Genomic DNA, 22,262 nt, shown 5'->3' with positions numbered 1-22,262 from the left:
TTCGGTATGGGTCAATGTACGGTTATTCTTTATGTTGTTCATATTTTTTGTTTTATGCTTTGTGTTTTTCGAAAATAATTTAGCCTGGAGTTAAAACAAATATCCAAGGCTTAAAAATACCATCATTCCATAGAAATTACCACCGCTAAACTAACAAAATATTTCACTCTCAACATTTGTAGAGCAACAAGAATTTTGTTTGAAAAAGATGAAATGAAAAAAGGAAAAAAATACTAAATAGTTGCATGAAATATAAGATGGACATGCTTAAAGTACTGCAAATAAGAGGAAGGGGCAAGAAAATATATATTTCATCAAAAGTGGGAAAAAAATGAGGAATAACTGAGTTATTATTAGCAAATGCATAGACTAGGGAACACGCTACAATGGGGGTGTTTCGAATATTAGCTCATTTGAAACAAGTAAGAGAGCTATAAACTTCACCAAACTATACTTTAAGATAATGATTGAAAATATTTTTGAATGAAAAAAAAAAATTTAAAAAAAGTTTGGAAGAAAAAAATTTTATGATAAAATTATTTTTTGGGTGAAAAAATATTCTTCTCCATTTGGATTCACTGTAGGTTGAAATTATCATGGTGTTATAAACGTCGTTTGAAAGGTCTTTGATAAATCTATCATCAGATATCCATATTGTCTATATTAATGACTTAATAATCCAGATATTGATACAAAATCGAGGTAGCCTTGGTATTTTGGTTATATCTGATAGATTTTTAATAGAAACTAAACCGGAACTAAAGCAGATATATTGATGTATGAAACATGTATTTAAGTTATTTTGAGGCTAAGGAAAGTTGATTTCAACATGCAGACAAGCAACGGACCGACGGATAGACATACTGACGGACATGGCTATATCGACATTTTACTTATTTTATTGAATATCGAAATTGTATAATTGTTAGCCTTAAATACTCCAATTTCTGGTCAAGTTTCCAACTTAATAATACCCCTATTTTAAGTAGGCTACTCTTAAGAAAATTACCTAACAAACAAATATGTTTGTATATGAAGAAAAAAAAAACTATTTTAACATTCACGACACTATTCGTGTCTGGTGGCCATAATTAAAGTCGTGCTTTCGTTAACTTCATTTTTATCCAAACAGTTTCGAAAAAAACTAGTTAAAAGAAGAAACAAAAAGGGAAAAAACAACAACAACTAAGAATTTTTTTTCTGTTTAGTTTTGTTGCGTGGTCTACAAAATTTGCTGGTTGGATTCTCTTCTACATCTATTGTGTTGCTCCATGTTGTGATGTGACTCGTCCTGGCCTTTCCTGTCCAATTGTATAAATATACAATGTGAAAATTGTCCTTGTTGTCGCCTTTATATTATTTAACTAGGTTTTTTTTCTGTTAAATGAAAACATTTTAACTTTTCTTTATTTGGTATATATAGTTTTTTTCTAATGTAGGTGTCAAGTGTTGAAAAAAACTGTTATAGGGTTGGCTATACATGGTAGTTTTTTTTTCTAATGGGAGGATTCCTTTTTATTTTAGTTTTTTTTTTGTTTTGCTCCAAAAAGATGCATGTTCATTTTAATTATTTCTTTATTTTAGATGTGTTTTAAATTGCGTTAATTGCTTTGTATTCAAGTAGTTTTCTATGTAAAAAAATTTTCGTCGCAACAGGAATGTTATTTATGTGCTTTTGTTGTGACAGAGTCTGTTAGAGTAATGAGAAATGTATAAAAAATATTTAATATTTTTTTAACTTAAATGCTAAACAAAAAAAATTATTTTTGTACTAAAATGCTCATAGCTTTTTTGAATTGTCAATATTCATACTCTTCTTTAAATATTAAAATTTCCATTAAAAAAATTAAACATATTTATAGCAGTTTATAAAAATTATAGTTAGTCACCAAAAATGGATGCCATTCTTATATCATTTCGAAAATATATTATTTTAAGCTATGTAATTCAAAAAAAATCGTTTTCCAACAAAAATGAGAAGTATTATGCATAGAGAAACATAGAGCGGAAACTAGAAAAAAACTTAAACATAAAAATTTACTCAAAATAATCATACATACGAGTGATGTTTTTGTTTTCATACAGTTTTTTCTACTAATACATTCTCACCACTTATGTTTCTGACAACTGTGACTTTTAGGTCTTTGGCAGCAGAGTTTCCGCTCTATGTATATTATTTATGGTAAGAACGTAGTTAAGTTTATTAAGGTAGCCTCAAATAAGGAACAGGTCAATTAAAATTAAAATTTATTTTAGTTTAAATAAAACAATTGCTCAAATATTTTTCTGAGAAGCAGTTCAATGAATAAAAAGGGGATTACCCAGGTCTCGATTTCCACATTTGAAAATGTAACCTCTAAATATTTTGTGAAAAGAAATTAAAAAAAAAAAATACATATAATTGGACTTTTTAGGAAAGTTATTTTATAATCTTCGCTCCACCACATAAAGGTTCTTCATATAAAATGTCTTTCATGAATCGCTTCCTTAACACATTGACTGCCAAGGCATTTTCAGCAAACAGCATTTTCTTTGCGTAATCTCTTCGAAAACGTCAATATTGGAATTTAGGCTACTGTCAGTAATATTTACTGCTTAGAAACAGATTTTATTTATAAATAAGAGGGTCTTACGAAATGGATTTTTTATAGGATACTGAGGATACTGAAAAATACTCAGTACAAGTTCAGAAAGTGATGAAGAATGTCAAGATTACAGTTTTGATGAGAAACTTCCAGTCAACATCGAAAAAATTCTTAAAATCCAGCACTATTGTCTGACATGGCTAGAGAGAATAAAAGTCGTGTCGGATATATGTGTCCGACGTGGCATAAACCGCATAGTGAAGTGTCACACATATGTGTCCGACGTGTCCGACAAAGTGTGACATATCATCGTTTGCAAGGTCTATCGATGCCATTATATATGAAATATAACATTGTGAATTTGTCCACCAAGGCTGAATTTGACCGATGGCATGGGTAATGTTGGCTTTGAGGACCTCTGTGATTTGTGGGTTATTATCTTTAGAAAATCCCACAAGATTAAGTCTAACGAGGTAAAATCACACAATTTCGGTGGCCAGCTTAAATCATCTCCACGTGTGATGACCATGCCCTCAAATCGGTCGTGCAGAATACCCAATGTAACAAGAGCTGTTGTTTGTTGTCCTACCGATTCCTCCAGAAATCGCTGAAGGGTCCATTACGGAACTCACGCCGCTGTTGCTACTTCAACCAGTCTTCTTAGTAACTACCGTACACTAAGAAGACTGCTTAAAGTCGAGAACAAAAACGAACATCTCATTTCTAATCTATAGAATGTCGAAATAGCTGTAAAAATTATCATCTGTCACGTTATGGATAGAGAAGTCATGTCCATCCGTATGTATATACGTGGTTGACTAAACAATGGAAACTTTTCCAAATATTTCATTAGTGGCCTAAAATCTGAAATAATTTTTTAAAAAATTTTAACATTTTTGTAGTATTTTAACTTAACTTAACAAAAAACAAAGGACATAATTTATTAAATTCTAAAAATGAGAAAACAAAATCAAAAGAGTTCTTTATTACGGCATTTACAAAAGAATGGAAACTTAGATATTATTTTAACAAATATGGTCTAAACTTGGCAATAACTCAATATTTTGTTGGGTATCCATTATTTTCTATAACTGTTACACATCGACGATGCATTGAACCAATTAAAGAGTCAATGGTCTCCTTTGAAATATTTTGCCATTCCCTTATAACCGCCTCTGATAAATCCTCCTTCCTGGTGTAATTTTGGGTCCCTATTTTACGATATACAATTTCCCATAGATTTTCTATGGGATTGAGATCTGGCGATTGGGCAGGCCACTTCAAAACACGTACCTCGTTGTCGGTTATAACCCTAGAGGTGTGTTTCGGGTCGTTGTCGTGTTGGAATCTCCAAACTAGGGGCATATTTTCCCCACCGTATGGATACATAACATCGTTTAATATGGATTTGACCCATACTTTGAATTGGACCCATACCTTGCCCTGAAAAACATCGCTATACCATAATATTGCCAACGCCAAACTTTACAGTCTTATTTATATACTTTGGATCTAATCTTTTTCCCTTTGGTCGTCATACAAATGTTCTCCCATCACTGCCTCTTAAATTGTTTTTAGATTGGTCGAAAAAGAGGACAGTATTCCATTTCTGTATCGACCAGTTTAAATGAATGATCCCTGGCAAATTGTAGACGAGCAGAACGGTTCGTTTTAGAAATGAGTGGTTTTTTCACAGGACGATAGCAACCAAGACCAGCCTCATTTGCCCTGCGACTAACTGTTCGGGTACTTATTTCTAATTTTAGGCTATTAACAACCTCTCGAGGAGTTATTTTTGGGAATTTCTTGAACTCTCTCGCTATTAAATTATCTTGTCTAGGAGTAGTCTTACGAGGTCTTCTACCTAAATGTTGAGTTTTTACAGAACCGGTCTCACGAAATTTCTTTATAATTTTTGAAACTGCTGATTTATTTATTGAATATTTGTCACAGATACTTTTTTGTTTTAAACCAGCTTTAAAATCGTTAATTATTTTATTTTTTAAGTCTTCACAAATCTTAACTTTAGCCATTTTCGTTAACTTCGAAAAAAAAGCAATTATGCGAAAAACTTAGAAAAAGATATTGTGAAAAATTATCAGAATTTAAAAATAAAATAACTGTAAATAGGATGCTTTTTACATCGTTATTTTAAATATTATTTTCGTTTTACACTTCTTTCTTGGAGAAGTTTAAAAGTTTCCATTATTTTGTCAGTAGCGAAATAGGCGGCATGAAATAACCCCCCACGAAATAATTCCCCAAAAATAAAATGAAATAACCCCCCAAAAATTAGTACAGAGAGCAACAACAACGATTTTTGGGGTGTTATTTAATTTTTTGGGGTATTATTTCATTTTTTTAGTTGGGGGATTATTTCATATGAAATAATACCCCAAAAATCAATATGAAATAAGTCCCCAATATAAATGTTGGGGGATAATTTCATTTTTTAATTTATGAAAAAAATTAAAAATCTGTATATTATGTCCTGATATATTAACAACTTGTATTAAACATTCACAAAAAAATTGTGGTATCAGTTGAAGTGATAATTACGCCGATTTAAGATCGTGATAATTTCGAAGTGCAAAGAAAGTTGTAAAGAATAAAAATTAATTTTGAAATTGAAACTGGGTTGACTGGGTTGAAACTGGGAATGACTTTTTATAGTTCAGAATGTCAAAAAGTTGGTATTCAATAGTACAAGTAAATACAAGAACGAAAAAGAATTGTATTAGGAGTTAAAGGCTCTTAATATAATTAAGGACGAATGCGAAGATCTTGCAGGAATATTATGAGGCTATACCTCTGCAATGAGCTTAATAAGATCTTCTTTCCGTAAAATTTGTAAAACTAAAGTTGTATGTTAGGGAGTTGAAAAATATTTTTTTTTTAAATTTCTAATGGTGTTTTAAAATATTTTCCACGAAAGCAATTCAATTTATTTTCTCATATTTAAATAAATAAAAATAAAAAGATTTTAATTTTAAAAAAGGTCAACTTTTTCATAGGAAATTTTTATATTTAGTCTGCTCTAACTTTTTTAGTAAGAGCTATAAGGTTTAACTTAAAATAAGTTTAGTTGAGATTGCAAAACATTACACTAATTCAAAATATATTTACAAATCAATATTTTAACAAATCTCATTAAATCCAAATATATTTTGTATTCAAATAGATATAGTTTTTATTTCATCCAAAAGTCTTAAAAGAGATTTCAACACAAAATGAGAAAGCTACAAGCACATTTGTTGGATTCAAACGGTCTGCTATTTAATGTCCTAATATATTATGATAGCTTAAAGAAATTGTTGTTGTACTTCAAACAAAAAGTGTTATTTTATGATAAAAGAATAAAAATAGTTATATATATATTATTTCGTGGGGGGTTATTTCATGCCGCCAGCGAAATAGTGAATATTTTTAATTTTGTTCCCTTTTTCAGAATATAATTAATTATGTTGTTTGTTTTTCAGTTAATTTATATAAATAAAACTATACAAGTAAAATAATAAAAAGAAATATTTAAAATTTTGGGCTACATATGGAATATTTGGAAAAGTTTCCATTGTTTTGTCAACCACTGTATGTTGAAATCAACTTTCCGAAGTCCACAAAAAAATAACCTAAACAATATATTTACTATAGTCCAACTTAGGTTATTATTTAAAATCGTTGAAATCGGCTCATAAATGGTTGAGATATAAAAAGAACCTAAGTCTGTTGTCAAAAACATAAGTCTTGCAACAACCATATACATATCTCCCATTAAATTTGAGAGACAGTGATTATTAATGTGAATTTCGATGAATTTCCTTCTTCGATGAACGAATTGTTGGCATTTTGAAATCACATGTTGTCCTCATCAATATCATCCAATTTAGGCATATCGCCTGTAACATTCACTGCTTGACCAGCCTCAGTTTCGAAGAAATATCTTCCATTGATGCTTTTAGACCAAAATCCGCAACAAAAAGTGACACGTTGTAAATGTATTCTTTTCGACAATCACATGTACATTCTCTGAACTCAAAATGCGTCAATTTTGGCTATTAATAATGTCATCAAGGTGAAAAGCTGCATCATCGCTTAGGATGATGTTACCGGAGGTATGGTCACCAAACTTTTATTTTTACAAACCCTAAACTGTCAGCTGTCAAACTGAGTTTTCATTTATTGGTTTATTGCTTTATTAAAATTTTGTGACATCGTTTATGAAAGTATATTTGATGATAACGTAAATAAAGAAACCAAATAATATATTTCACAGTGTATATTGATATGTTTACAACTAGTCCTCTCACAAAAAATTAATACAAATTGTTCAAAAAGAAGTACATCCATGCCAGGATGTTTGAAGAATGCTATCTTTTTCTACTTCCTCACCGTAAGTTCCACTTTTTTCTCTTCAAAAAAAAAATTATTCACAGAAGCAAATTGAGGGAAAATACGAAACAACATTCAATGATTTTTAAATGTTCGAAATATATTAAACAATAATAATTTGTTCAGTGTTCATAAAAAATATTAAGAAATAGTAATATACCCTCTTAGCAAGTGCATTCGTCGCTGTCTCAGTGACGCCTAAACAAAAGAGAATAAGAATATGTGTGTGGTTAGCTTGCACAGTTGTGTTATGAAATGGGTATCAATGATGTAAATGAATTTTCGTCATCATATCCTTTCTCATGTTAGAACCACCGCACCATCTAACTAAATAATTTCTCTGAGTGTATGTAGTGTAAATAGTGGTAGTTGCTTCATTAAAACCATATAATTTATATCAATCATAGCGTAACTTTGTTAATAAGTACTCATATCATAACTTTATACTTTGATATATATTTTGTTGTAGTTGTTTGTATATTTTTCATATACATATAAATATTTTCTATTTTTCTTTTTTTTTGCAAAAAAAAAAAACAAGCATGACATGCATGCAAACAAAATAACTTTGGCCAACAATTAATTTGTATACAACCAACTTGGTTGGTATACACGTTCATAAAGTATGTTTATATTATGTTCATTCATACAATCATTTCTAAATGAACATGGCAAAAAAAAAAACTTTGAAATTTTAGGCGTACCATAGAAAACGCCTTAAAGTCTTCTGCTCTACAAGACAAACTAACCCTGCAGTGAAGTATAATAAAGATAATTGGAAAATTTGCATAGACTTTAGTAACTACTTAATGCAACTTACTAGTTACCTTTGGTAGCCCAAATGGGGTTTAAAGGAACCGTAAGCAGATCAATTGTATATAAAACTAAGAGATCTTTTAGTAGAACTTTCGATTACAAAAATGTTAGGAAATGAATTGAAGGACTTCTGTTGCAAAATAAGATCTGAGTATCATAAATAGATTATCTATTGATAAAATACAATCAATTCCCCATATTAAATTCTGCAGGTCAAAAGTCTTTCAAATTGGTTTAAAAATAAGTTAAATTTCCATTAAGTTTTTTGCAAAATTAGTTCAATGCACTGCAGGGCCAATATACATACGTATATCGAAAAACTCTCCTACACAAATTAAAACACATGTTCATACGTTGGTATATTTGAAACCTTTGAATATTTTGCATGGAGTTGGAACCGAAAGGCGTTCTTTGTTTATGATTGAGGCGTATGCGTGTACAAAAACCGTAATTAAGCAAAATGTCACTTGAATAAACTTAGGAGAAAATTAGAGAACCTTATAAGGAAATGGTCGAAAGCACAAAAAAATAAAAAGAAATAACATCAAAACTGTTTTGAAAACTAAGAATTTGAAGTGATGTGTTATGTTATGTTTTTTTATGTAAATAGAAAATATTTCTTTCAATTGTTATCTTATCAGAAAAATAAAAAAAAAAATAAATAAGAGTAGAATGATTAATATAATTTTATAGGAGGAGTCAGTAGAAGTGTATTGAAACTTAAATAACACTCTGCTACAAAATGACACTTGAAAAGCAACCTAATGGGTTCGCGTCTTCAAAGGTTTTGAAACACCCTCAAAATTTTGAGTTATTTTTAAAAAACTGTTTTAGCGTAGGTAATAGTACATTAGTATCTCTAACTCACACATTTTTAGACAGATTTCAAAATTTTAAACAATTATGGATAGACAAAGAATTAAGCATTCCTTTTATGTAGGCATCAAATGCATATTTCAAGAAATTGTTCAAGTTTTTGTAAATTTTTTTTTATTTATTTTTTTTCATAATTTTTCAAATTCAACAATAGTTATTTTAAATTTTTTATATGAAACCAAATTTGTTTTGCACAGTTTTATAAAGACAATTTTATATAGACAAAAACGGGACATTACTTATTAAAATCGATTTATATTTTCAAAAGTTATTAAACTTTTTCGTATAGTTTTTTGTTTTCTTTTAAATAATATGTCTTGTTAAGAACTAAATTTTCTTTATACATTGATGTACATTTTTATAAGCTTTCATATTAAAATAATCAATAAAAAGCGACTAAAATCAAAAAAGTTGATAAATTTGGTTTTGTTTCTAGATATTGCTAACAAAAATAATACTTATAACTTACAATTGTATCAATAAATCCATGTCATTTTAAACTGGCTGAGTCACAGGTCGATAAGTTGACGAACATCATTGAAAACGGATTTTTAGAATAACTTCTGAGGGTGAAATTTTAATTTGATAAATTGAAATTTTTTAACACAGCAAGACCTATAACTAGGGTAATCGAATTATTCGATTTTTCTCTTGTTCGAATAAAATGAATAATTCGAATAAGAGATTTTAACTTCTTAGAATAATTCGATGACACGTTTAAAATTAATCGAATTATTCGAATAATTAAAATTTTTTTAAAAAAGTAATGAATGAAAATTTGATATCGGTTTTTTAATATTTTATTATTAAAGAAAAACTAAAATTAACGTTAAAGTTAACGATTCAAGTATTGATAATGTTAAAAAACATTCGAAAACAAAGTCCATCACTAAATTTTCATCAGACATATTCTGAACAGATTAACTACCGAACAATCTACAAAACAATTGACTAGCAAATCCTTTAGTCTCCGTTTTGGAGCTATGCTTTAAAAAAATTTGAGCTAGTTGGACATGATCCTGAATTCAAATACAATAGAAACGTATTAAGAACTTTTTTATGTCGTTCATTAATTCGGGGTTTAAATTGAGTAACTAATTCTATAGTAAATTAATTATTCACTATTTCTAAATTATTTATAACAAATTGTATTATACATCAAGCTCTATCAACGTTACCGAATCTTTGCTTAATAAAGTGGTCTTGGGGAATTACACAACAAAGGGAATCTGTCCAAAGTTTGATATCATTGTCAGTGAACGTGGCTAATTTGAAGTCAGGCAGTGCATGATTGACATATTTACAAATACGCAAAAAGTTTATTACCCTGTTAGACAAAGATGTTCAACGATTTTCAAAATCATGTATAAGACGAACTCCATGTTTTTCTTGCAACAAAACGTTAGTTTACAATATTTGTGTTTATCATTCGATTTATTAAATATTTTGCAACACTTACGTACGCGGTTAATAACATCACTTATATACATATATTTTAAGATCTATTTCAATGTAATCATTATAAATGTCATCCTCAATATCACTTTCGACGACCGTTTCAAAATCACATTCTCCATCACATTCAACTCCACTTTAATGTAAGTTAATATTTTGATTATTAATTGCGATTCTTCTAATATTTCGCCATCTAAATAACAAATATTTTATTCCGTACCTTTTATTTTAATTGGTTTAAGTCCTAAGTTAAAAATTTTGATTTGTTTTTAGAATTGTAACTTCTTGTAGTAATATTTATTTAAAGAAGAAGCTATTGGAACACTCATCTACAGTCATCGAAAGTCCCTTTGTCTTTAGTTATTTGTCGAATTTCAGAAACAATACAATTTTTGTGAGTCATTATTACCTATTTAAATTTGGAATTATGAACAATTTTAAGCAATTTAATAAATTTAGATATGTATAAATGAACATTTATTCGTTTTATTCGATTATTCTACATAAAATTGTTCGAATTATTCGTTATTCGAAAATGGCCATTTTTAAATTGTTCGAATAATTATTCGTAAGAAATTATTCGATTAATCGAACGATCATTAGTCGAATGAATACCCTACCTATAACCCACGCTGGGTCGTTTTCCAAATTTTTTCCCATCGTAGCACCGTGTAATTATATAAATAGTTATTAAAAGTAATCTAAAAGTAAATAAAATTTTGAAGTCCCTGTTGGAAGACCCACTTCCAAATTTTGACAGTTAATAGCAGCCATATTACTGAAGATATCTGAAGAAACATTTGTGGAATTTCTTCAGTTTGTTTTGCAAAATCGATATCGATGGATATATAGTTCAAAAACACTTGCAAATGCTAAAAATCCAAATCGGTACTTCAGAAATGTCTCTTTGTAATGTGGACCCCACTTGCCCTGATATCATTTTTCTATGGTACAAATTTCTTGGTGGAATCTTTCACTGTTTTCATCGCTGATGACTCCCAAATTATTATTAAAGAAGACTAAATGTGAATGTTGGAAATGTATTTTCAACGACATATTACAGCCCAAATCCTTATAAGTAGATAACAGCTCCAAGACAATACCTTTATGATCGCTTGATCGCTGATTTCCGAGAAAATTTAAAGATACTTGTATTAAGGATTCCCAGACTGAATTTTCTGAAACAAAATGCTTTTCTTTAAATAGTTCATCTTTGATATATATAAAGCCATCACCAATCCTAGTCATAGCTTTCATAAAGTTTTTCATAAGCCAAAACTTTTTGAGTAAAGGTGATAAAAATATATTATCAGTTTGAACTAATGAAGTCTTGAAGTAAAAAATTTCCTTTATGGACTGTTTTTCTGCATATAATGAACACTTAACTTGGAAACCACAAAATACATGTACGCTCTTCAGATATAAAAAACTCTAAATATGAAAATGAGTCTTAAAAATAGTCAATTTAAAATTTTATGGTTACAAGAATGAATGCTGGATATTTAATGAAACAGTGCACATTTACATAGTTTTTTGCATTTGCATTTATTCCTTTCTTTCGGCTTTTACATGTCGGAGAATTTGAATTCTTCACATATGGCAGCACTGGCTGTAATACAAAAACTAGACGAAATCAAATCAAAACAAATATGGTGTTTGAATGATTTCATTTCTTGTTACAATATGTTGTTGGTCAGTGTCTCTTAATGCAGATTTTTTATAAAAAAGTTTCCCATACCGGGAATCGAACCCGGGCCTTCTGGGTGAAAGCCAGATATCCTAGCCACTAGACCATATGGGATACAATTTATATATGGAAAAGATCAATTACGACATACAGACAATTTAAATTATATGAAATAAAATAATTTATTTGCTCACTTAAGAACTCTAATTTGATTTCCTGAATGTTTATTGTTAAACAATTCTAAATTATTTTAGAGGAATTTCTAAAAAAAAACTTCCCATACCGGGAATCGAACCCGGGCCTTCTGGGTGAAAGCCAGATATCCTAGCCACTAGACCATATGGGATACACTCCGAGTTTGCTAAGAGCCACTTAAGAATTTCAGGATTGTTTTAAAAATGTTATCAAAATGAATAGCATTCGTAATGTTTACTTAGAATGTTTCTAATTAAATAAACACCTACTACCATAGAGAATAGACATAGAGCGGAAACTCTCCTGTCAAAAACCTAACTCAGTTGTCAGAAACCTAAGTGGTGAGAATGCATTAGTAGATTAGTAGTAATTTTTTTGTTTGAGTTTTTTTCTAGTTTCCGCTCTATGTTCTCTATGCCTACTACTACCGAGTATTATATTTGAGGTCAAACTGTTTCTAAATAGATTTTTTGTTCACAAATCCTTAAAAAAAAACCTTCCCATACCGGTAATCGAACCCGAGCCTTCTGGGTGAAAGCCAGATATCCTAGCCACTAGACCATATGGGATATACGTATATCTCTTAAATCTTTTAAGAATTAAAAAGTATAATCCTGAACATAGGTTTTTCCTAAATAAATATTGATTGATATCTGTATTTTACATAAATCTTCTCATACAGAGAGACACAAATCGTAATCGAACGAGGCACGGTTTGGACTATATAGCGGGTGAGGCGAAACTTCCCAACCAGTACATTCTAAATAGTTTGGTCCCATCAAATACAAGCAAAGAAAAATACAACTAGAACTAAAATAATATTTTTAACAAAAAATCGTGTTTTTCGTGATTTTTATGAAATTATGAAAAAATTAAGAAAAAATTACATAAAATTTGCTTCAGATTACTTGACCATATAATAAATTGCTTATGGTGTTGCACAGTGGGGCAGAAACAAAATTTTTTGGAAATAAATTTAAAAATTGAAATTTTAAAATTTGGCCTTACCTTGGTCCATTTTTTTTTTAAATATAGAGACTAAATTTTTTTGTTAGTTAGACAACTAAAATACTAATTATACATATACAAAGGATTTCAGAGCAATATTGATTTTGGATCCAAAAATAAACGATTTTCAATTAAAATATTAAAAAAATAGTAAATTTTTGCAGTTTTTTTGGGCGGAAAGGTGACTCAACTCTTTTTTATTAAAAAAACTTTCTTTAAGAACATATGTATATAACAATTTTATGTTTTTCTGTAAGCTATCTTTACGAAGAACATTTTGGTATAAAAAACATGTCCTATCACCATTCGGAATTTGACCCATTTTTATTAAATTTCAATTTTGGTCATCATGTTCTAAAAACTCAAAGCTGGGATCAAAAAACGGAAAGCAGCTTTGGAAATTTTGAAGTATTCCCCATTTAGTAGTATTTTCCCAGTCCCTATGGAAATGTGGACGCTATCTGAAAATTGTAAAAAGTACCATATTTTTACATTATTTAGAATGAAAAATTTAAAAAAACTTTGAAAATTTCATTGAGCTTTGTTAATAAATAAAGATTTTATAACATATTACAAATTTATTGAGTTTCTAAAACTAAAATTTGTATCAAAATTTTAATAGGATTCCAAATATTAGGAAGTATTTGATCCACATTTATTGCGAAATAATTTTTTTGCTTAGATAAATTAATTTCTGTTCTACTAAAAAATAATCGCGTGAATATCTCAATTAGATTCAAAAATATGCCACTTTAAAACTCAGTCCTTCAAACTAAAAAGCTTTCCAAAAATATAAAAATCTTTGAAATCGTATGGGAAACAAAAAAATGGCACGTGTTTAAAAATTTTACATGAAGAAGGTACCCTACTTTTAGTGCCCATAGCGCCGCACCTGGAGAATTTGTAGAGGCCATTTTAGTAACTTAAGCTCGAATACTCCTTAGCTACGCTCACGTCAAAATCGTAGATTTATTTATAAATTCTGCCCCACTGTGTGTTGTAGCTTTAGTAATTTTAACAAACACCAACCACTCAAGGTGTAGAATCAAATAATGAACTATAAACAAAAACTTTTAGCTGTTAATGTTTATTTTTAGCTCTTTTTTGGATATATCGCGACTATTTATGAACATATTACTCTGAGTAAACTGTTACAAACATTATCCCCAACTTTAAATATCCTTTAACCACCTACATATGTATGAATAGTGTTAAAAAATAATGCAAACTTTACATAAATCTTGGTTAAAACATTAATTTACTTGCGGTTGTTGATATTTTTCCCGTTTGCCACAGCACCAACACAAACACATTCCCAATGTAACCAATACAACAACTACGGCACAAAAACATCAGCAAGTAGATTAAACCAGTGGTCAGCAATCAGAGCCACCAAGCACCGAAGGCGAGAGACTAGTCAAATGTACTGAACTGGAATAAGAGCATAACTCATTAACAAATCAAAAACACAATCGTAAAACTAGTTTTATTCATTATTACAATAAATTTACTAATGTAGCATATTTTATTTGTGCCGATCACTGGTTTTCACTAACTATTTTGAAATGTAATCTAGCAGTAGTGTAGGAAGTGCTACATGTACTCATAAGTTAAATGGTTGATTTTAAATCATATTGATAATGGGCCATTGCATGTTGTTGTCGTCGTTTATCAAAACCAAGGAGCAGGAGTAAGGGCTAGCAGTGCAAAATTCTAGATTATTGTCACTTTAGTTATTTACACTGTTTACACTGCAATGTAAATTCAGTTACTAGTGCTGTCGATGCTGTTGCTGGTGTTGGCTGTAGTTAGTGTAATTTGCTTTTACCATAAATAAAGTTATTAAAATTTTGCTCATATATTGTGGGTTGTGTTAAATGGTTTTAAATGGCCTTTTCAGTTCAATATATTGTTTATGAGGGTGTGTGGGTTTAAATACTGTCTGCTTAAAACCATATATGTTGCCATGTATGTTTTCATGTATATGTAAATATGGCTGATAAACCACAAATTATTGCTTTACAAGTAAGTTCTTAATGTTACACTATGGAATATTAAAATATGTATATGTGTATTATTACATCCCATCCGCTTGTTGTTATTTGCTGTGTTGCTCTTGTTATTGTTGCTGTTTATTTTGAGGTCTTGTTTAAATTGCTATTTATCCGAAAAATACCACAAAAGTATGTTACACTTTATGCTTTATAAGCCTCTATATATTTATTAAGATTATTAAGTTAAAATTAAAAAAAACTATTTATTAAATTATGAACTGGTTTGAGCGAAATTATTTAATCTTGTTGATTTAAGTTTGTATGGTTGATTGGTTTACATTTTAGCAAGCACAATATTAAAAAAACTCAATAAGGTTAAATTCATAGATCGCGACTAGATATTAGTAACCTACCCATCTACACCAAGAACTATACACATAAAACCCTTAACGGCTTAGCTGATATATACCGACTCTTTTGTCGAAGTAAAACATGACCATTTTGCATAAATGTGGGTGCATTTCTATATCCTCCGTGTGGACTTATTGGCATTGACAACACCAAAAAGGAAATCCAATCCTAAGTCATACAATCTAGGAGAAAAAATCTGATCACTGAAGCAATAGAAAAATTACAAAGAAATTTATCGTTTGTGTTGCAATCACATGTCTTCTACTTCAATATCATCCAATTTAGACAGAAAGAACTATGTTATCATGTAGCGTTATCGATCACCATTATCAGTCATTGCTTGACCGGCTTCATATTATAAGATGTATGGTCTGATGTTGCCTTTAACCGAATATCCGCGAAAAACAGTAACGCATTATAGACGTATTTATTTTTCTACAATAACATGTGGGGTCTCTGAATTACAAATAAATCATCAAGGTGAAAATGTGCTTCAGCGCTAACTCGAAAAATCAGCAACCACTAATTGATGTTTAAAAATCTATTCAACGAGTATCACAAGGTCATGCTTCAATTCTAGTGTCAATTAAACTTTGTAAGCTTGAAGTCAATTCTTGACCAAGACGGATGATTGATGTTATTGGACTTTCAGCAACAATCTCACGTACTGCTCCGTTATTGACATTTGAACGGTTTAGTTTTAGACGACTACTGTGTTTAGCATCACCAATTGATCAAATATCTACGAATTTTTTCAATTACTGTCTTCAGTGTTGACGAAGCACAGTGGTATAGAAAAACAAGTAAGAAAGTATGTTTGGTCAAGCCCGAAAATATAATACCCTACACTAAGTAAAAGAGCAAAAACATTTTTCCTTTAAAATTTCAATAATTTATATTTTTGAGTGATTTTCGGAAGTATGCTTTATATGGGAACTATGCCCAATTATGGACCGATCACCATGAAATTACGTCGTGTGATTTATGTCTATATTAAAGTTAACTATGTTGAGTTTTGTGTGTATACCAACATTTCTAAGCGATTTATGCACGTTAAAGTAATTTTCGGAAACGGGTCTATATGGGAGCTATGACTAATTATTGAGCGATCGTAACAAAATTTGGCGACATGAATTTTGTATATACATATAAAACTTATTTGGAGCGGAATTTGTGGAGACACATACATAAATTAAACATTTATGACCGATAAAGTCCAATTTCGGAATGACATTTGTATGGGGGCTAGGTGAAATAATGCATCGATTTCAGCCAGTTTCAATAGGCTTGGTCCCTGGGCCGAAAAAATAACATGTACCAAATTTGATCGAAATATCTTCAAAATTGCGACCTGTACACTGCGCACAAGATTTACATGGACAGCCATCCAACCAGCCAGACGGACGGACGGACATCGTTTAATCGACTCAGAAAGTGACTCTAAGTCTATCGGTACTTTAAGGTGGGTGTTAAACTAATATTTTTTTTTTGGCGTTACAAACATCTGCACAAACGCATTATACCCTCTCCACTATGGTTTTGTAGGGTATAAAAAGAGTGAAATAAATCTGTAACTTTTAAGCCCCTAATCCGATTTGAATGCAATTCGGAAAGAAGTGTTGTCGAGTTTAAATTTTGAATTTTGACAGCCCAATATAGAACACCTCGTTCAATTTTTAAAACGATCCTATTTCTTTGTTTAAAAATCATGACTGACTCCAAAATTATATTCATTTGAATTTAAAAATTTTAAAAAAGACGATTTTTTTCTAGTTTTTTGGAAAAAAGTACTTTGTTTCTTTTTAAGTTATCTAAAAAATTTCTAAGAAGATGTTTTAGGAATTTATACTTTTTGAAAAGCCAACTTTACACTAAACATTTTCAATGAAAACTAATAAAGACCACTTTTATAATCACGAAAAACACAGTCATTTGGACCCCAAGTGCTCTTAAGGGTCAATTTCCATTTTTGTACTGTTATTGTAAATACTAGACTTCATGTTATATTTTTCTTAAGTTTCATTAAAATCGGCCAAAAAATATATAACATTTCGCTATCTTTCCATTAGAAATTCCAAATATTGAAAAATTTGACCTTCACGATTTAAGGGTTAACGTTTTCTGAATTTAGGAAAACTTTCAGACTATATTTTAAATTACCTGGACTATAATATTCTCAATAGCTTTTACTTAAAATTAATAACAGTAAGTAAATTGGGCTCATTCGCCAAAATATGGCCAAAAAATTAGTTTTTCTCGAAAATCGCAAAATTTATATCGCAGGTACGGAAAAACTATAGGAGGTATTGACATATTTTTTTCACATTTTTATTCCCTATTATGTTGTAAATAAATGCCAATGTGATGATCAAAAAATTCTGAAATTTGTTTAACAAAATTTTTAAAAATTTGAAATTGGAGTTTTGAAACTGCCGTTAATTTTTTTTTGTACCTGCGAATAGGTTAACTGTATCCTATGAAGATAAAAACTCATATACAAGTAAATATTGACACATTTTAAGTAAGAATAAACTTTTGTTTAAATATTTCTCAAAATATGTTAATTTTGTCCCTATATTTCTTGTTCTAGTGGCCTGAGACACGTTAATAACCTGGCGATTTTTTAATAACTTTAACAATTTTTGTCTTTTATATCACATTAGAACGACAATTACGTACACATTTCGATTATTTTAAATTAAATTGCAAAAGTAATTACTTAATAGCAAACATTTTTTAAAAAAACTGAAAAAAGGCCTGTAAATGCACCTCAAAACTAAATCGAAAGTCGGCAAGCTAAAAATTGTTTTGGTGGTATTTTAGGTCAGAAAATTTTCAGCGGGTACCGTTTCAACATTTCAAAAAAATTAATTCTAAATGTCACTCTACTGTACAGACTAGGCTTATCACGGTTGGAAACAAAAACTGCATCACATTAGTAATATACTTAAACGAAAATGTTTCAAATTAATCTCATGGACCTTCGTCATACCTAAGAAATTATAAATTTTAGTTAATTAAATATATCTAAGTACCTTGGTGTTGATATTATTGTACACAGAAAAAACTTATCACCCTTCAAATATTACAAAAATACAACAAATTCGTTGGAAAATAAACACAAATTTTAAAAATTAACTTTAAATATGGCAAAGAGAAAGGAAATTGAAGCAAGAAAAATATAAAAATCAGCCCAAATATAATGACCTTTAATTGTAAATTATTAATTGTAAATACATAATATATTTAGCCACTCATAGTGCTTCAAGATATACCCTATATTTCTATTTATTTATAGCCCTAAAAGTATGCCAACTATTTTGAATTATCTTAGTAAGTAGTTATTTCATGTTTGGTAAGGTAAAGCAGTAAGTAATTGTTTTCATTGAAAAGCTGAAAGTTTTTATGAGTCAATTAGTATATATTTTTTTAATTTTTGTAACTAATCGGAATTTTTTTTCTTTTATTTATATAAATTGAAAGGATGTATGTATTTAGCTTGCTGGGAGTATTCACCTCCAAATATTTGATATATTTTTTTCGTTACAAAAAAGTATATAATAAAGTTAATAAACATAGATTGAATAGTACCCTACTGAAAGATAAAATAAAATATTTTAAATTTTAGGTTAGTAAAAAACAAAAGCAGAAACCCTAAGTATAAATGCTCCAAAATTCAAGGTTTCGAAATTTCCTCCAAACTTGGTGATTCCAAATTTAGTGTTTTCATGGAATGACTATTCTCAATTTAAATATTGTCCTAAATTTACTTAATGTTTAAAGCATTTATTATGTTTTTTTAGATTCTGCCTTTAAGAGCAGTATACTGCGACGAATCTCATAGCATTTTTAGTGAAATACAGCGATGGCTATGCTTTTGTATACAATATAATAAAGCTGCCATGATTATATCATTATCATATTATTCCTCTATTTGTACAACTAATATAATTAACTAATAATAGCTCCTGAAACTACAGCGTCTAACAATAGTCTTACAATCATAATTCTCCATTTTTATTTGCCTCCCATCCATAAACTTTGAGTTTTAAGTAGGCTTTAGTTTATTTTTGCAGCAAGTATCGCCTTTCAACACATCATTTAATTTGCCATATTTCTACCCTCAGCCCTCTTATGTTAAACATTTTTTTATTTATTTGAGCAGAGACATTTTGATAAATAAGTTAAAGGCTCGTTGAGGTGTTATATACGGTTTAATTGTTAATCATGGTTTTCAGGTCAGGTATTTTCTCTGTTGTTTATTTTATTTCATTTTATTCGTCATAACTGATGTGCGTTTTGCATGTATTTAAATAGTTGGCAATTTGATATTTATACTAAGAGTAAAACAGCTAAAATAACTAACAAATTCTTATGCTTTTCCATGTATATCTGAGGTATGAGTTGTCACAACAAACTAATGTAAAAAGGTTTTTGGCATGTCTCAATGTGATTAATTTAAATCCACAATGAAAATTATAACAAAGAAATAAATTCTTTTTTAAGCAACAACTAAAAACTTTATTAAATATTTATTTTAGTAAATACTCGAATAAATCTAGGAATACAAAAAATTGTGTCCTCAACAAAAGTTTTGTTTTTTTTTTAAATCGTAATATTTGTTTCCTTTTTTTATTTTCCAATTAACTATAATTGTTTTCAAATTTTGTTAATATACAAATATAAACTTTCAAAAGAAATGTTGGAAAAAAAGTTTACGTTTCATACTTTATGTATGTGTTGCTTATACCAAAAATACTTAAGTCTTCAAAAAAAAAAAGTAAACTCCACATGAGGAACAGAGGTGAGCAACGGCAATAAAGGTGGGTGATATTCGAAAGAGTTTATTTTTAACATAAAAATAACTATTTTCGAATATTTCATATCAATACAACCTAAAGTTAATTAATTGTCCCTCCATCGTTAGACAGTTTTTAAAATAAATGTGTACATTCGCATTTCTGCGGTTCTGTACAGTTATTACTAACATCTGTTCAGAGATATGCCTCCTAGTCAGCTACGAGATTCCAGATCATTCGTATCATATTCGCCAAATCTTAAGTTGTATGACAAAGTCTTACATTGACGGAATGTAAGGTTATTAAAACTGTAGTTAAACGTTTGAGATCCACTGGTCAGTCTGGTATTGGAACCCAAATTAGCCTTATGCATATTCTTAATTTTGGAAAAAAAAATGTTCGAATTTTCGAAATTGCCTAAATTGGTTTAAATTATGGAAACATAATAAGAAATTTCATTTAAATGGAATAAATATTGAAATTCTAAATAAATGTTGAAGCTTTTTGAAATAAAATCTATTTAAGAAATTATGTTCGAATTTTCTAAATTGAAAATTTTTACTCAAACTGAGTAAATTTAATAAGAAATTTCATATACATAAAATCAATGTTTGATTTCCACACAAATTTTGTAGTTAAACACATTTTCGAAATAAAGTTCGAATTTTCGAAATTTGCAAAATATGCTCAAATTAAAATTTTTTAAAATTAATAATATGTACTTTATCAAAAATGTCATTTAAATAAAATTAATGTTAAAATTCTAGACAAATTTTAAAGTTTTTGCATTAAATTAAATTTTCGCAATCAAGTTCTAATTTTCGAAATTTTCATACTTTTCTTCAGTTGAGCAAATTCAATAAGAAATTTCATATAAATGAAATCAATAATTGAATTTCATAAACATTTCGCAGATTTTGAGTTCAAACACATTTTCGAATTTTATTAAAATCTATTTTTGCAATCAAGTTCGAATTTTCGAAATTGCAAAATTTTTGTCAAATTGAGTAAATTAAATAAGAAATATACATATATGAGATCAGTGATTGAATTCGACACAAAATTTTAAGTTTTTTAATTATGTCCATTTTCGAAATAAAAATCAAATTTTCGAAATTTGCTAAATATGCTGAAACTCTTTAATCTAAAAATTCATAATAAATGTCAGTTAAATAAAATATATGTTAAACTTCTAGATGGATTTTTAAATGATTGCATTAAAATCCATTTTCGAAATCAAGTTTGAATTTTTTAAATTCTCAAATTAGAATATTTTATAAATAAAATTAATGTTCAAATTCTTGAAAAATTTTAAAGTTTTTGCATAAAAATTAATGTTTGCAATCAAGTTCGAATTTTCGAAATTTTTTTTAAAAATTTTTCTCATATACAGTAAATTTAATTAGAAATATCATATGTATGAAATCAATGATTAAATTCCATATAAATTTTGTAGTTTTTGCGGTCAAAAATATTTTCGAAAAAAGTTTGAATTTTCGAAATTTACATAATATGCTCAAATTGAGGATATTTTATATACAATTCTAGACAAATTTTAAAGTTTTTGTATTAAAATGCATTTTCGAAATAATTTTCGAATTTTCAAAAAAAAACAAATTGTGCTCAAATTAAGAATATTTTATAAAAAATGTCATTTAAACAAAATAAATGTTTAATTTCTAGACATGTTTTGAAGTTTTTGCATTAAAATACATTTTCGAAATCAAGTTCGAATTTTCTAAATTTGCTAAATTTAGAGTATATTTTATAAGAAAATTTATTACAACTTAACAAATAATTGAATTCCGTAAAAATGTTGTAGTTTTTGATTTAAAATCTATGTTCGAAATTAAGTTCGAATTTTCGAAATTGACTAAATTTTCTCAAATTAAGGATATTTATAAAAAAAAAATTATTTGAACTGAATAAGTGATTGAAATCCATAAACATTTTGTTGTTCTATTTTCGAATAGAGGCCTGACTTACTCACTCACTGATTTATCAACGCCCAGCCCAAACGTCTTAAGCTAGAGACTTGAAATTCGGT

The 22,262-nt window shown here is 28.8% G+C and overlaps 2 non-coding genes across 2 annotated transcripts; both read right to left on the bottom strand.

Annotated features, from left to right (window-relative positions):
- Positions 1–11,850: 11,850 nt before the first annotated feature.
- TRNAE-UUC (transfer RNA glutamic acid (anticodon UUC)) lies at positions 11,851–11,922 on the bottom strand. Its single transcript has one exon. It is a non-coding gene; the product is annotated as a tRNA-Glu (tRNA).
- Positions 11,923–12,082: 160 nt separating this feature from the next.
- TRNAE-UUC (transfer RNA glutamic acid (anticodon UUC)) lies at positions 12,083–12,154 on the bottom strand. Its single transcript has one exon. It is a non-coding gene; the product is annotated as a tRNA-Glu (tRNA).
- Between the last annotated feature and the right edge of the window lie 10,108 nt (positions 12,155–22,262).

This window comes from Calliphora vicina, chromosome 5 (genome assembly GCF_958450345.1).
Source record: "Calliphora vicina chromosome 5, idCalVici1.1, whole genome shotgun sequence".
NCBI lineage: Eukaryota > Metazoa > Arthropoda > Insecta > Diptera > Calliphoridae > Calliphora > Calliphora vicina.
The sequence above is the reverse complement of the archived record's forward strand: the minus strand, read 5'-3'. Positions and strand labels throughout refer to the sequence as shown.